The following is a 17,717-nucleotide window of genomic DNA, read 5'->3' on the forward strand; positions in this document are numbered from 1 at the left end:
AAATGGTCATTAAAAGTGTATCTGCTTTAGTATTGCAGTTTGGATCAGGTGTATGCCTTTGAAACAAACCTTTACCCCATGCTGTGCTTTAGCTGTGCTGTGTAAAAGCCTCTGTTCCTACAAACTTTTAAATGAAACTAAACTTGGAGACGTGCTCCAGGAGTGCACACCAGCCACACGTGGGCATTCAACTCATGAGACCAGACTCAGAACTGTCTGAATTAAGGAAACATGTATGGGATCAATATTAGGTTTTCCAAACTACCTGTTCCTCTCTAGTATCTGCAGTTTTCACTCTGGCCTGCACTGTTGATTAATATAACTGGCACAAATGAAAAGTATTTGGGCCTTTCACTGAAGAAGACCAAGAACTGCTTCGTGTGTTCTAGATTTTCATTTACGTATTTACAGTCTCACTGCTGTCTTATCTATTAGCAGTGTGCTTTTGTTCAGATAGAGGTCTGGAGTCCAGTCCCAGATTCCATAACCTCCTCTCCACAATTCAGGCAGAAAGCTTGCCTCGTGTGCTGGTTTTTCCTCATTTGCTAATGGGAGAACAGTACATTTGAGGAAACTGGTGAGGCTTGTTTTGTCACTCTGGGGGAAACAGGTTTTGAGAGTGAGTTATATAGGGAAGTTGTTTTTTTTTTTTTTTGTTATTTTTGGGCCAAGTTATAAACACCTTACAGAGGCAAAGTCCCAATACAGACTACTTCTCAGAAGAACTAGTGACTAAGCCGGTGTTTTTGACATCAAATCTGAATTTAGTGCTGCAGCAGAATTGCCTGGTCATGGCCTGAATCAATGGTTGAGCTACAGGTGAGAAGGCGTGGATAATCCAGGGAGCTCAGGTGCAAGCAATGGGTCCACCCCTTCTCATTCTCATTTAAGTGTTAGCAGCCAAGGGAGCAGTTTGTTATGTGTCCCTTGGAAAAATCTGTCTCACGTCTTTTTCCAGGTAAGAGAAAAACAATCCATTCTTTGCAGTGCTGGCTGCCTTTGCTTCAATACTGGGAGAACATAGATCCCAGGATGCCACCCTTGGCTCCCTGATGCCTCCAGTGAGGTCTCTGTGTTTTTGTTTCTAGTTTTTTTCTAGGGTTGAGTGACTGCACTGTAGAATCATTGGGAAGGTACTGTGGTGTCAAGAATTTTAGTATCTAAATTCCAGAGGGATTTTGGCCCTTCTTTGACTGCTAGGAACCCTCCTTCTCTTTGTGTGTCAGTGCCTTATTTGTACAGTGGCGATAATAATGCTACCCTATCCCATTTTGCAAGCTGAAATCCATGAATATAGTCCTTGGGATTAGTGGAAAGGCTATGAAGATTGGGACCATGTAAATAGCCAGATAGATCTCTTAAGGAAACAGCTGGTGGAGATAAGGGAGGGATTTAATTTCCATTTGAGCAATTAAAATGAGGAAATACTGTAGTTCTAACTTACAAAATAAGGGAGTAAAACTGATCTGGACTGGATTTTACTCTGCTAAAATGAGAAAATATGCAGATTTTGTAATTAGGCAGTGGAATTCTCTGATACGTTGTTTTTACTATCCACTGGCTTACAAAATAAGAGTCATCTCCGAGACCTATTGTAATGGGTTTAAATATACCTGGTGCCAATTAATATGAATGGAAAAGGTTGTACCTGAACAATCACAAGCCTGGAACAGTGCGACTGTTAGTAATGTAATTTATGGAGAAATCAGTTCTGTAATATCTACAGCAGAATTTACTTGAGATTTAAGGAGGAATTAAATAGCTTTTTGGTTCCTGCTGCTGAAGATCAGGTGTGGGAACCAATGACAGGGAGGCACCAGGTAGAAGCCTTACTACAGTGGCCAGTATGGGTATTAGAAATGAAAATCATTTTAAAATCAGCAGAAGAGGATGTGTAAGTATTATGTCTTGTGATGTGTGCTACTCCTTTTCCACTCTCCTCTGCTTCTATACATGTGGTTGCAATGCTGAGACAGTTGACCAAATAGAGGGACCTCAACTCAGCCACTGCACACACTCTCTCTTGATAGCGGTGTGTTGGGTAAGCAGAGAGGTCCTGGTGGGCATTGTGTGTTAGTGCCACAATATACACTGACTTTGTTGCAGTAAATGCTGATAACATCTGCTGCTGACAGTGTCTGTGGGTCCTGCTTCTTTGGGACTAAGTATTTCTAAATATGCCTCTGGCTTTTATTCTTCTGTTTCCACCAGCATTCATTCTGCAGTCTCTTAGCTTGCAGTTATAAAGACTGAATGTTTGTTATGAATGATCAGTCTTTGCTATAGTACTACCATTGTAAGGGTATCAAAGTAATCTCAACTCTGTTGCTGTTTATTCTATTGACCTACAGAGGCCTATGGTGTGTGGCTACCACTCACTAAACCCTACCTGCCAGCAGTTGAGTTTGCTGTTTGTGGCAGTCCCAAACTTAATGGGATGGTAGTAAGGAAATGCCTGGAGTACACAAAGGCATGGAAACTTCAAAAAAAAACAAGATGGTGCCATGGAGTCTCACCTGCTTTCTTTTTGAGTTCCCTACTTAGTAGTTCCTGGTAATTGAGAGAACAGGACGTGAGATGGGAATAGGGAACCATTTCCATGTGTTGCAGATGTTTGCAAGGCACGTGGGGAGGAATGCAAGCAGAACTCCAGCACCTGGATAGGATGGTGTCCTGAATTTCCAGCCGCCAGTGGTTGCAACAGAGCTTGTCAAAAAGGACTGAGCAAAACCTATTTTCAAGAAGAAAGGCTGCCAGCTTGTAGACTGGCAAATACACTAGCCCTCAAAACTGAGCTGACAGTTATACTTTTTAATAATTACACTTCTAGAAAAAGCTTTCTGCTAATCTTAATACCCAGTAACCATTCAGAGACTTGTAATCTCATAAGCAAATCAAAGAGTGAAATGCGCCCTCACCAACTTGGCAGCTTAGAATTTGATGCTTGTTGTCTGTGTTCAAAGTGGCCTCTCTGCACGCCTGCTGCAGCTGTGCCTCCTGCACTGAACTCATCTCTTGTCAGAGCTCCTGTTTGACCAGTTCTCGTGGTAGCTTCATGGATAGGCCTTGACAAAACAGCCTGCCATTAACTTATAAATCAAAACATCCTCTTCTTTTTTGTTTGGTGGAAATGAGACGCATTGGGATGAATATAGGTGTGGGAAAATGATGTCAGAGATGATAATCAGCCTTTGTTATAATGACAGTACTGGCACATCTGGTTGCATGTTGCATGAGAATCTGAAACAATATGGTAATGTTAGTGTGTGGGAAGTAAGCTTAGAGATTTCAGATTGTTCATTGCTGAAAATGCTGTCTGAGAGGAGAACATGACTACATTTCATGTTTACTTAGAAAATCTCTTTTCCCTTGGGTTGTGTCCATAATTCAGCCCATTAATAAACAGGAACTTCCCATGAATCTATTTTATTTGGAAGCAGAACAGGTGTGAGGATTTAGTCACCCATTTAAATTGTATCATCCAGTGTGCAAGCTGGAACATATAGTTACACAAATACTTGCTGACATTTCACATAAATAAGGTGATCAAAGGCAAGACAAGTTCTCTCGGACTCTGAAATTAGGCAAACCATGTTTCCAGAAGACATCCTGTTCTGCCAGCAGCCATCTCCTAAGAGATTTTACCACGCACGAGGTACAATTCTCTAGGAAAATGACTTGGAAGCCAAGGTCCCAGGAGCAGCATGTTCAATTAAGATCAACCAGTTTATTTCAAGCTCTGGCATACTGCTATTTCCTGCATATCAGAGGAACGGTTCTGCAGGAGGAAGTGCTGCAGGAGATCACTTCACAACAGGGCATCTGGAGGGGGCTGGGAGCTCTGGCCAGGTGGGAGGATGGGGAGGCACCTGCTTTGTTGGGCTGAGGAGCTCTCATACCAGCTCGGGAGGCAGCTGATAGGGGAACTGTGACTTCTGTGCCTGGAGGAAGGCTGGGTGCAGCTCTGGTAGCTGGGGACAGATACTCCAGACACCAGCACTAGAATGTGGGAGCATTGTCTTTGACTCCATACTTGCTTCTCTAGGGCAGGAAAGGCTGCATCCTGCCATCTTTCTTTGTTTGAATTCAAATAACTCGTGTACAAGAGAGCTTGAGTGAGAATCAGCTGGAAGGAAGGGACCCAGGACTTTGTATTTTTTTACAGCCACGTGTCTTCCTTCTACACTAGCCATTCTCATTATTTCATTCTATTCATTTCTCTCAGAAGCTTTTGTTTTTGTTTGGTAAAATCACGTTCTTCAAAGTGACTCCTAACTTTTCCTAACGTTGTATTCATTATTTTCTTATCAATGCAATTGGTAGGTTCTCCCATGATTTGACAGCAACGTTAATAGAAATTACGGTCCCCTTTTACAAGAAATAGACCCTTTGTGACTGTTTCCTACCCCCTTCTGTGGTTTTTCAGAAAAATTCTGTTTCTGAAGTCTTCAGGAATGGTATTAAATACTACTGTTGTCATTTCTTTTCACTGCACGCTTTCTTATTCTGAAAAGAGAAACCTCACCTTAGATACAGGATCTGCATGGTATGAACAGCAAAGCACAGCATCCAGGAGACCTTCTATGGTTTTTTCCTTATTTTCTCTCCTCCTCCTCTTGCTTTGTATTCTTCAGGTGCTCTTCTACTTGCTATAGAATTAATAATCCTTGCGTAACTTAAAATTTGCTCTGAAAGCAAAGGCATTTGGGTTAAATTTAAGTTTTATATATACTTCCATAGCCTTCCCTAACTTCTCTGAGTTGATTATATAGATTTAAAGATAAAATTTCTTTTTGAACCCATGTATATTTGAGACAGTACTGAAAAGCATTTAGAAGTGGGAGGAAAAATGAGATCTTCGTGTTACAAGAAATTCTGGGGGGTATTTGAGAAATCTGCTCTTGTGCTCCACACCTAGGTGTTGTTATATTGAAAATGTTTCTAAAGGTGCAGTGTGCTTGAAAGCATGACATAAATGAGAAGTCATGCTGGTATTGCCTATAATTGTTTCAATCATTTTAAACCTGGGAAATGCCCAGGTATTTATATTTTTTTTTACCTTTGCCACTTTGTCTTGCAAATAAGTCTGTGTAGAGCATAGTAAAAGACTGGGCTGGAAGTATCAGCAAGAAGGGAAAAAATCCCCACTCAACTTTCCTCATTCCCATCTCTCCCAATTTCCACCCACATTTTGATATCAAAACACTGCTCTACTTCATATCCCATAGTTGGAGGCACAAATTTTCTGCACTTTTATTCATTTTCTTCTGTTTTAAGAAAAAGAAAAAACATCCATGTTCTTGCCAGGGAGGTACAGAGTGGATATTATCTAAACTTCCAGTGAATCACAGCTGACAGTGTTGCTATTTCTGGGCTGGAGAATCACTCTTTGAACAAAATGCAATCGCTATGTCTTTTCAACCTGCGCTTCAGCAGAGTGAAACAGCAGGATTCCCGTACTGTATAATAACTGTCAGAAACAATTTCTGCTCTGTAAGTGAGGTGAAGCAAAATGTCAAAATATTTGAATACATTTCATTGAGGATATCTTCTTTTAAATTAGTGAAGGCTAGAGAAAGAGAATCCTATTCTCTCACTTAATAAATATGCATGGAATGGAGGGGACAAGTGAATTCTAATAAAGCCTGGTCCTCGCTCGTTAATGTGTTAGAGAACCACAACAATAAAACACAATAATTATTAGTTAAAGAAATGCCAGCACTCGCCTTTTACCAGCGCTCCTGAACATATAAATTGCTATAAATTTAGACTGTCAAAAGGCACTGCGTTAATTACCATATTTTATAAAATGCCGTGGGTGGAGGGGGGTGATCACAGGATCCCAGCCTGAGTATGTATATCTTGGTATAAGCACCACTGCATTCCTTGCAGCTCATTAAGTGACCCGCATTACCTTTGCTTGTACACAGAGAAGAACGGTGAGGAAAGTTTGCTAAACAATACCTCATAGTTTTGCAGGATTTCGCATCCCAAAGCACCTCGTGAAGGAGATGATTGAGGTTTTGCAGACTTCTAGGCTTGAGATTCTTTCAATGCTGTCTCAAATTTGCAAACTGCTCTCTTGTGTTCTCATTTGGTGCGTGCACACATGGACTGGAGAGAAGACTGTGTCTTAACAAACTCATGCCCTCCACTAAGCAGCTGTACAATGGAGTCATGTTCAAGAGAGTGCATGGGTTGAATACCCAATCTATGTGCCCCAACAGCTGCTAGCTGCAAAACCCTTTCAGACAATTTAATACCAGAGTCAAGAAAGCTACAGAGTGCCACAAGAAGGGAGCAGCAACAGTGAAAGGCGCAGCTGGCACCTGAAGTCCCTGCAGCAATGATGAAACTCTGTGCAAGTTCCTCCGCTCTAAGAAACTAGACATGACATGTGCCATAGACAAGTAGACTCGCTAGAGCTCTGCCAATCTGGTGCACCAAAGCACTAGGACCAGAGATGCAGCTAACATGTTTAATTGTCAGCTACAGCCAGTCCAGCACAATTCCCAGGTAAGCGGAAAAAGCCAAACTGAGCAATAAGGAAAGGAGAGGGTACCCCTAGCTCTTGCAGTCATCTGTGGAAAAGGAAACGTTACTCTGGTGTTATGTGAAAAGCAAGCTAAATATGTATTAATGTGAGTATGATTCTAGTAAGAGCAATATGGGAATCTAGAAAAATTTTCCCTCATGTTCTTCATTAGTTCACAGAGCTCAATGTCACATTATGAAATAAGAGATCAGCCTTATTTATTGTTTCACACCATTGTTTTTTCATGTGATGCTAAAATGTTCTCATTTGATAAGGCAAATGTATAATTCCTTGAGTATTTAATACTGATGGACCACTATCTAATTCCTACTGTATGGCATTTTAACCTTTGCCTACCTAGAATCCACTCAAAAAGTCTCTGAGGATGTAATCAGACCTTGCTAATGCAAATTACCATACTGTTTCAGAATGAAAGGCAAAAAATCTTTGTTAGAAAGTATACACTGACTTAGATATGAAAAATAACTTTGTGTGGTTTTCTGCTGAAACTAGTGTCAGTCAAAGTTTTGAAATGTTGATCAAATTGTTTGCATTCCCAAACTAGAAGAAAATTCCCTTTTCTACTAAGATAGATTAAGTCTAGTGAATCCCTATCTGGCTGCCCAGCTATCAGGAGGCATTTTGAGAGTAGTCCAATGCAGAGTGGGTAATGATAGATTACAGTACAATGGCTGCACTGAGCGCGCTTCCAGTTCCACCAGTTCTGACAAAAGGCATTACTATTAATGTTTTTTTTGTTTGTCTGTTTGGTTTCTTGTTTTTGCATCTGACTGATACATTTCCCCTGTAGACAAGAAGAAAGCTGTGATTGCACTCGTTATGTTTACACTTTTAAGGCGAATGGGCTATTTTATTCTGAAGGCAAGTGATAGCAAACAAATCGTCTTGTTTTCTTCCAGATAAAACCTTTCTTATTTGTGAGAATTCTGATTGTTGATGTGATTGCTGAGCTGTATTATTTAAAATCATGTATCTAGCGATTACAGGTTTCTTTGGTAATACTGGGATGAAATTACCAACCATTTCGGCAGTGTTTGGGGGAAGATAATGGCAACTCTGGGTAATGTACAGCAGTCTGCCAAAATTGCTGAAAAGAAACAGGAAATTCCATCTAATTCGCATAAATCGAGTGTAGGGAATATCGGACTCTGGAAAATGCTTGCTTTAGTTCTGGTGTGTCACAGGTAGATATCTGGGGTGAAATTTTATCTCAGCTCATCTAACCATAGCAAATGCAGGATTGGTCACAATTGCATGTTTGCAAGTATTTTGAGTAAATTCAATAATCATCATTGCCCTGTTTTCCTCCTCATTTCTTTCTGTTCACCACTCTGCCTAATCTTTCCCTTCTTCTTATATTTTCTCACTCTGAGAATCAAGGTTTTGTCACTAATATGGTTCAATACATCCTTCATTACCCATTTCTTCTTCTCTTCTCCACACCATTTAAACTCTGGCTAATTAAATCTTATTTTGTCTATAATATCCCTGGCTATGGGCTCCTTGGTAATTGCTTCTTGCCTTGCTTACACTTTTTTGCTGTCAGTTCTGATAGCAGATTCCAAAGGACTCACTTTTGAGCCTGTGCTGTGCGTGCAGCCAGATGGAAGCCATTCAAAGGAGAGGTTCAGTACTTTTTTTTCTTAATGAACACCTTTTAACGTATACCACTCTTTTTGCTCATTGCATAAAAGGTGTACTTAATTATTTTCTCCTTTTATTTGAAGATGATTGCTCAGGTTTTAGTGGCTTACCTGTTACTTGCCTTTCAGGCCAATAGCGATGAGCAAATTTAAATGACAAATTTTGCTTTCGGTTAACTTAGAACCATAGAATGACGACTAGTTTCAGACATACATACACGAGAGTAACAACTTGCTTTTGGAAGAATCTACATGGCATATATTCAAATGGCTTAAATTCCTTGAACAGCATTTTAAGTGCATGTAAGAATATGCTCCTTGGTAAGCATTAGGGAACATGCCATTTGCATTTCATATGTCAGTATTTTTTTTTTTTGCTGTTACCCTGGCACCAAAGAATAGACACAGTATTACCATGAGTTTTCCAAAAGCTTACAATGTTTTTCTTTGTGCTTATTTTAAAATGTTGATGGGGTTCTATCTGAATTTTCAGAAAATGCTTTCCTGAGGAGGAAATCAACCATAAAAAGGTTCGCAAAGGTAGATATTTTGCTAGAGTCATAACCTTTCCTTACTTGCTTACAAGAAAAAAGTCTTGCAGGCTTAAATGTGGGAGTTCGATAGACTCAGTGGAATAAAGATGGTTTTCAACAAATAAATAATCGAGGATGTACCGTAAGTCTGCTGTTGTCTTCCATGTATGCAGTGAGTCCTGGGTAATGTCCCTTGCAGAAGCCAAAGCAAGAGCTGATGAATATGATTGACCCTATCCCAATTTAAATTTCCTGGATGATTTGATGTAGAAGGTTTGGATCGAATGTATTGAAGCAGGATAGCAGGTTTGGATCAATGCTTTTTTTATATTACTGTAAGAGTAGAGCATCAAAATTCCTGTAAACATTTCTCATGCAATTGCCAGTAATTATCCACGTAAACTATAAATGAAAAGCTTTGAAACTCTCTATAATTTAAAGTATTAAATCAAGCGCATTCACTATGTTTCTCACTTGTCCTGAGCTTTTATCTTTTTATCTCTTTCCTACCATAGAATATATTTGTATTTCCTGCATCCCTTTTCCTTCAGTCTTTATCTGATCACACATTTGTTTTTGAATACCAGCCAGTTCCTCAGGTCTGTGGTCTCCTTAGAGCTTTCCATTTAAGCAACAAATGGAGTGCAGTACAATAGAAACGGGGCTGAAACGAGTGGATCTATAAACTAATTGCAAAACATATCATGTTGCTTCTTGGATGAAGAGTGGGATGAACAGCAGTGAGCATCAAGGTGTGAGGCCCTTGTTTTTGGAAAGGTAATATTTTGCTTGACTGGGACAGCTGTAACTGTGTTAGCTCAAGAATCATCACAGTGAAAATCTTCAGAGGATGTTAAACATGTCCAAAAAGTTGTACCTGTTCCCCCCAAGTATTACATCTTTTGCCTTTGGGCATCTGTAGGTCAGCAGAAATAACAGCTGCACACTGCTTTCTCATTTCCATAAAGAAACAAGGTTTCTTTTTCACCTAAGTCTTTCAAATAATCAGAATATTCTCTAGTGATACTCAGTACATCTAGAAATACCTCTTCAGAGATAGATTAAGAACTTATGTGTTTTGGTTACTAATAGGATTCTACGACAACTTGTTTCCTAAGTTCCAGTACATGCAGTTTATTAAAGACTACCAGAATGGGTAAAAGAAACAACCAGATTTCTAGAAGTCTGAACTCTGCTTTGCTGTAGGAAAATTGTGTTTCTAGAGAGATGTATTTGTTGTACATGCAGTGAGTTAGATGTTGTGTTTCCGGTGTGTGTGATGTCTCACAGGAGAGCTGGGGCTTGTTTGTATCATCCAACCCTTCTCAAAGCTTCAGCCATCAGAAGAGCCTGAAGATGAGTCAGGTACAAAAGGTCACAATCTGTGCAAGTTTAAACTCATTGAGATGCGAAAGATAAAGCAAACAAATTCCATCTTGTAGAAGGAGAGTTTTCTCCATTGGGCACAGATGCAAAAAATCCCCCCCAAAATCTGTAAACTGCACAAAGATGTACTGCCATAACTGGGACACATAGCTTGGAAAAAAATGTTGCTAATGAAAAATACAACTATTCTGAAGAGCACACACAAAAAACACAACAACAACCAAAAACAAACAAACAAAAGTAACTGAACAAAGCTATCAATAATAGCAAAAGGCTAATTAGCTATGAAATTGAGAACAAAAATATCTATAGGATTTGAAATGGAATATACAGTAGAGCAGCATCTTATCAAGAAAAAGGAAGTCTTGGACCCTCTCGGAAGGATTTTGGTGCAGACATAATTCAGGAGAAAATGAATTCATTTAAGGCACTTCCTTAATCATAAGATTCTGTCTTACAGGAGAAACGAGACCTACAAAAATAATTAGGGGCATAGAGTGAATTCATTTACAAGGCGAAAGATAACTAGTTATCTTTGGTAGGTGATGATTAAGAGTGGAGAGGGATGAATAATAAGAATTTACAAATATTACAGGCATAAATATACAAAAAGCAGATTATGAATATGCAGTGAAGTATTTTTAAATCCAAGGACCAGTGTTTGGGCTGTAGGTGACTTATTTGCTAAGGGAAAAAATACATAAAATAAAGCCTTTCCTCCACTCAAATCTGTCCCTGGCATGATGTAACTTTGTTATCTAAAGGCTACTTAGGATTCTTCTTGAAATGAATTTACTCCTGTTTTGGGAGAAAGTGTCTTCATTACAAAGCCCTTAGCATGGACCTGTGCTCCTTCTCATTGTCTCAGCAAGGCAGAAGTGGAATGCCCTGCCCCTTCCAAACGCTGTTGTACTGGCATGGAAAAGGCAGGGAGCCTTGCACCATCCCTGCACACTTGCACTTTTACTGGGTGCAAAGAAGGTGTCCCTCAGGAGCATCAGGATCTTATCTGTGATAAGCACAGATAAGTAGTGAACCAGAAAGTGGTTTTATGGACTCAGATTTCTGCAAAAATTGTGCATGTATGAAAGCCACTGGGAAAGTCTTTGCAGAAACAGGTTGTCATTAAATGCATTGACATGGAGAATTGTGGGTATGAAATTCCAAACTGGTGAAAAAAATGTATTAAGTTCCATTCTTATATAATCCTGAAGCCTCACCATAACAGGAGTTCCGTGCTCCTCGGTGACACCCAGACCAGCATGAGGATTTGTTGAAAGCATCCCTATTTAAGGATTGACCCATTTGTTGCACTGGGCAATGTCAGCACAACAAAGAGACACTGCAAGCCAGCATCCTCCTTACTTGTCTCACCACCAAACAAGAAGTGTCCAACCTAGCAAGCTCTAACCCATTGTGTTGTGTAATCACAGCTGAACTTCTTGTGTAGGCAGGATGTCTTGCAATAGCTACAGGCTGTATCACTGGTGCGGGCATCCAGAAGACACACTAAGAAAACAATGAAACAGAATAAACAACACTAGCAGGTAGTTTGGATGCTGCCGGCAACATCTGTGAGTGAATTAACTTGTTCTTTTAGAGTAGGCTGGAAAGCATTCCGTGTAGCAGAAATAAAAGCAGCTTTTTGAGCTGCCTTGACTCTGACAAGATCTGCTGTGTACACCCGCACTAATCCTGGTGACATGAAACACTCCTCTTGGAAGTGCAGCACATCAATTTTATTTAGAAGGAGGAGAGCATCTATCTCATTTGCTGAAAGTGAGAGAGGTTTGTGGTGTTCCCCTCTGCTGTGCAAGAGCAAAAATCCAATGAATTAGCTCTCCTCAGATAGATATTATTTCACTGTGAAAGGATTCTGAAACTTAGAGTTCTTTAGAAAAAGGATTTGATGATAATTAAATACATCCAAATAGGAATAAGCTAATCTCCTTTAAGAAATATAGCAGTATATTTAATTTCCCAGTTCTCAGGTTCCTTTCCAGACCATAACATGCATGATCCTTTTAAGCAGAAGTCTCCACTGATTTGGGCTTTATTGTCTTTAATCAAGCAAATCCACCTCTGCATCAATTAAGACCTGAAGAATTAGCACTGAATGTCATAAAAAATGTGTATTTTAATTACATCTACAATGCATAAATTGATTACATAAGGCAATCTGTTCCCCTAGTCTTCAGCTCTTCTCCTGTGTCCTCCGTCCCGCCATTTGAGTAATACGGTTTGGAGCAGGAAAGGTCAGGATTTTGATACCTGTGTCAGTCAGCTCCTCTGTAGTATGACGCAGAACCTCTTTTTATTCACAGTTTTAAAAGTCAGAATAGATTTTTTCATTTCTTCTTCTCTGTACTCAGGTCTTCACAGTGTAAAATGTGATCTCTACCTGTTTGAATTACCTTTATCGATTACCAAAGATTTTTAAAGAGATGGTGGAGAAATGCAGGCATCCTTTACTGCTGCTTGTATTCTAAGAACAGATTTTTTGGAATTTCCCCTAAAACAGCAGAGAGTGCATTTTGTTGGGTTTTGGGTTTTGTTGTTTGTTTGTTTGTTTATTTATTTATTTATTTTAATCTTTCTAAGAAAGCAGAAGTTCTGGGAATGGGGAGAGATTGTCTTCTGTCCTACCTATGAATTAATAACTACATCTGCTGGCCACATGGGTTGGAATGAAGCTATTTCACACTTCTTTTTCAGGTAAGTGGTTATGGTTTGCAGACTCTTTTGTTGCCAGATATTGTCCTAATAACTATTATACGAGCTGGCTTTCTTCTGCAAAGGTGAGTATGCAGAGATGATGTACCTACCCTGGCTTGGAAATAGCTGGTCTATTTACTTTACACCAGCTGCAGGCTTTCTGAAGAACTGCTTCTCTGTTGGTTTCAGGGAGTCCAGATGCTCAGTAACAGTGGGAAAAAGAAAAGGTTCTTACCATTTCTCTCTCAATTTTATCAGCATATTAATGCCTGTACTGTTGAAAGCTTCTCTTTCAGCCTTTTGCTGTCAATACATTTAAAACCCAGCATCTAGCAGTACAAGCCAATTAAATCCCAAATTCACTTGTCAGAGCACTCCCTCTGTGTGTCTGCCATGTTCTTGAGCCAAGTTCTTCAGTTTCTTGGTTTTAGTCCAAGAGGAAACATTAACAATAAATAACTATGAAGATCAGTGTGCTGGGAATTAAAATGGTATCTATTAAAAGCACTCCATTAAAATGATCTTGAAATGCATTATGTGAAAATTAAATAAAAGCTATAATATTAAAACTCCAAAGAAATAAATGGAATGACTCCTGCAGAAAACTGTAAATGAGGTGCCTGGTGTTTTTAAACTGTTCAGATATTTTTGGCAGCTTACACAGTAAGCCAGCGCTGTAAATCAGAGAATTCCAAACAACTTTCAATTGCCTTTAAACGTATTTTGGCCTCAGCTCTCAGCGTGGACAAATGTCACAGAGGAGAAGAAATCTGGCTCAAAACTAGTGAAGTATGAGCACTGAAAGAAACTTAAATATGCACAATATGTGACATTCTATTATATTTTTAACAACATTTCAAGGTTGGATACATAATTCATGGCATTTTTGAAGTCTTGAGAGAAAGTATAGTGGTGTAAAATTTCTGGATCAGCATATTTTGGCTCGGGAATGTACCCATACCTCTGAAATTTTTTTCAGTTCCCTTGAAACTATTATGAATATAAAAAAAATCTCCAGCGCTATGATCCAAAGCCCACTGAAAAATCATCCCACTTATTCCAAAATGTCATCTGAATCTGCTTGCACTTTTTAACAGAAGGGATTCATTCCTTGTGTTGAGTAGGTTATGTAGAAATACAAGGCAACACAGAAGCATCCATTTCAGTGAGCTGCTCCTTCAGAAAGCAGTCATCGCTTGGAGAGGGGCCCACAGTCTTCTGAGTTTCTGTTATTGTACTTTTCACCACAGTGGTAACACAAGATGCCCCATACCCAGCAGGTATTCTTGGCTTGGCATCGCATGAGCTTTGTGTTTAAGGTGATGTCTGGACCGTCTCTGCCCTCAGTGCACTCACTGCCTTGGTGTGATGCTCTTGCAGCATCCGCCACGCTCATCCTATGGCTGGGCCTTGCCTGGAAGTGTTGAGAAGTGAGTAAATCTTCATAACAGAAAACTCCTGAGAGTTTGTTTTCCCTTGGGTGGTCTGAATCTATTCATTTGTTTTGTTGTTGAAACTGAAAACTGAGTTGTATGGCTGTGTACAGCTCTGACTCACTGTGGTGTTGAGGTCAGCCTGAGCTGAAGAGCACAATTCACCTCTTTGGCGTGCCCCAGCAACCAACCGAGAGCGAAGCGCTCACACTGCAGCCCCTTTTATCAGCTCTGAGAGGCCCCCTGGACTGTGTCAGCTCCCCTGTCCCTGCAGCAGCTCTGGTGTGGAGGCTTGCCATCATAGTGAAGGCCTTTCAGGGAGACCAGGCTGTAGCAAGCAGCAGAAGAAGGAAGGAAGAGTGAGCACTCTGACAATAAGTAGTGTGTTGTGTGCTTGAGACTTGAAAAGAAAGTGCTGTTAGAAATAAAAATAAGGAGTAGATAACGTCTTTAGTCTCAGGAATGAAATATTCCTTTAATAACTGTTTTCCTTTGCTATTTTTACAGCAGTGTCAAAGTCTTGTGATTTTCCACACATCTCTGGTGGACTAGAATGACTCAGGGCCAGTCAAGCGCACCCAAAGCCCATCCCTCCCCATGTAACCCCAGAACAGTCAAATTCTCAGGGGCTTCTGAGCATCGCTCAGCTGGTGCACTCTTCGCTCCCTCTCCCCAGCAGATCAATTTATAACTGGGAGACATAATAAATATCCACCCTAGAGACTCTTTAGCTGTAGATGTCCCTGTTCATTGCAGGGGAGTTGGACTAAATGACCTTTAAAGGTCCCTTCCAACTCAAACGATTCTATGATTCTATTATTCTAGTGTGGTTCTTTAATCCAGCTCCTTACCAACGTGCTTTATTGCTTTATTCCATGGTGATGTGTTCCTCGGGGTTCAGGCCTTAATGTTGTCCCCTCACAGGTGCGGTTGCTGGGAGAACAAGCCTGGATGGAGAGCTCTCATACAAGTGTGGTGCACACGACTGTTCTACGTAACCCTCTTCCATAAGTACCATTAGCACTAGGGAGTGCCAAATTAAGAGCAATGTGAAATCTTTGCAAATAGTGACTAAATGATGGAGACAATAACAATGTAAATAACTTGGTAATTTAAATAGCTGGTTTATAAATAAACCAGAGTCAATATATATTCCTGCTGGTCTCTAAAGAAATTAGACCAGTAAATTCCTGTGAATCACAATAAGGAACATATTTTGTGCATTTAAAATAAATCTCAAAGCTGCATGATGAAGTACTTTTAATTATTGCAGAGTGGTACAGGCAGCAGCTTTATATATTTTATCTCTCAAATCAATAACAAAAGAAGTGCTTTGCAGGAACTGATGCTGTACTTTCAGAAGAAAAGAAGTTGTACTTAAAATGATACAGTCAAATGCTCACCTTAGTTTGTCCTTGCTAGTCATTTTATTTGGAATATATCCTAAAATACAGTTGGTTACTTCATGAAGGGTTACTATGCTTAGAAGAACGTTAGTGTACCTTAAGCTGGCTAAAATTTTGGTGGGGTTTGCATTTTAGCTATAACTTAAAGGAAAAAAAAATGCAGAAATACTACTCCTTGACTTTATAAGCAACAGGCACGGAAGCAGGGATAATTTCTCTAAACACTCTTTTTATTTAAAATATTTGAAAGGAACTCTGCAAGGTGGGCACTTGAGAACAGTATTTTACTTTAAAAGAAACTAAAAACTGCTCACAGTAGGCAAAATCCCCAAATGGAGCCTTTAGCCCGTTGCATTCAGCAGGTAGCCTGGATTGTTAGCATAATAGTAAAACTCCAACAGTGACACTTGAAGCAAAACTTTATGCATTTTTAAAGACAGCTAAAAAAAAATGAATCTGATCCTTGCATTGCTGTTTTCAGACATGCCACTGGAAAAAATAAGCCAATTTACAGCCTTGGTAAACCAAGATCAGCATTCCAGAGTGATCTCCGAGCACCTCCTATTCTTGCAGCACGGATGCTTAGGGGATACTGGTGCCCTCTGAGGTCAGTGTAGATCCACCTTCAGAAAATCCATCTTGCTCATAAGTTTCTTCATGATCAGATGACCCCCCCACACCCATCTGTCCTTCTACAGAGCCTTCGCGACTCTTTAGGGCCATTCTTTTGCAGTCACTTCTAGGTTATGTGGTCAGTGTTTGCTGCTGAGCACATGTGCACGATCTGCATGTACACGGGGGAGTGGGTACCATGTGGCACCAAAGAGCAAATAGGTGTGATGTCCTCTGCCCAGCTTGTCCCAGCCAGCCTCTCTCGTCTTGCAGGAGGAGGCACAGCAGGAAGGGGCACTTTCCCCAAGAAAAGCTTGGGCTTTGGCCATGGGAGGGGCACTGGCTTCAGAAGACACGCAGGGACATCCACAGGAGCATTGACTCAGCTCAGGTCATCGATCCTCACCCAATAGAGACAGATGCACTGCTTCAGAATGAAAGAGAGCCACGTTCTGAATAGCAGCACTTTCTACTGCTTTTTCCCTTTGCCTGTGTGTGCCAGCCGGGCTCCATGCAGAGTAACTCTTTTTAGCTGACAAGAGTCAGCGTGATCTCAGTGCAAAGCGACACGTTTGCCATCTGCAGAAAGCCATGGGTTAAAGCACAACTGACCTTCAAACCTCGCCAGCATTCTCAGTGCTCTGCTGAAGCTAAATGCTAGGCTAATTTATGAATGGGACAACTCATCAGCAGAATTGTAATGAATAGACGGCGCGCCCATTCATTATTTTTCCATCTCTAAGTGTTCATAAACAGCCCAGTGATAATTAACAGAAATTCTGCCTTTATAGAAAAGTGACACTTCATAAATACCGAATGGTGCTACTGTCGTACATACACACTGGGTTTCCGTGGATGTATAAATTCAGCAATTACCTCTGGAAAAGTAGCTTAGTAAAGAAGAGGAAAGTCATAGAGCAATTAAAATCCGAGAAACAAACAGAACGTCCTCCTGATTCAAACATTCAATGACAGTAAACAGGGCAATGCAATCAGGAAGAAAGGCCCTGCCCTAATCAGTGAAGGTGATTTTTCACATAGCTTGAGATGTAGCTCTGTGAGGGATGCTCGAACCCACCTGCAATCAGCTGAGGGAGGCTTTGAGACGCTCGGCATCAGGAATTTATGCCTGCGGAAGCAGAGCCTCGAGTCACACGACTATATCAGAAGGTCAGCTCTCTTTTACAGAACAAACAGGAGCCCTCAAATTTTCCAGCCTTCCTAGAAAATTACCCTGCAAAAGATGAACTGACCTTTACCAGCGCTGGGCTTCACACGTAGCTGAGAGAGGTGTGAGCTGCTGCTTTCATCTCAATGAGATGTTAATTCCGATTCCCTGTTTCTCGGGGGAAATGCCAGGTCCCACCACGGGGGGTGGCTGTGGGAGTTGGGTGGATGTAGCGAGTGGGACATTTCTGGGCACTTAGGGTACT

At 40.5% G+C, this 17,717-nt stretch overlaps 1 long non-coding RNA gene across 1 annotated transcript; it reads left to right on the forward strand.

The window, feature by feature from the left end:
* The first annotated feature begins 536 nt into the window (after nucleotides 1-536).
* On the forward strand, nucleotides 537-15,728 carry LOC124417882. Its single transcript, XR_006938993.1, has 3 exons — nucleotides 537-958; nucleotides 12,720-12,833; nucleotides 15,191-15,728. It is a non-coding gene; the product is annotated as an uncharacterized LOC124417882 (long non-coding RNA).
* The last annotated feature ends 1,989 nt before the right edge of the window (nucleotides 15,729-17,717 follow it).

Source organism: Gallus gallus, chromosome 3, assembly GCF_016699485.2.
Source record: "Gallus gallus isolate bGalGal1 chromosome 3, bGalGal1.mat.broiler.GRCg7b, whole genome shotgun sequence".
NCBI classification, from domain to species: Eukaryota; Metazoa; Chordata; class Aves; order Galliformes; family Phasianidae; genus Gallus; species Gallus gallus.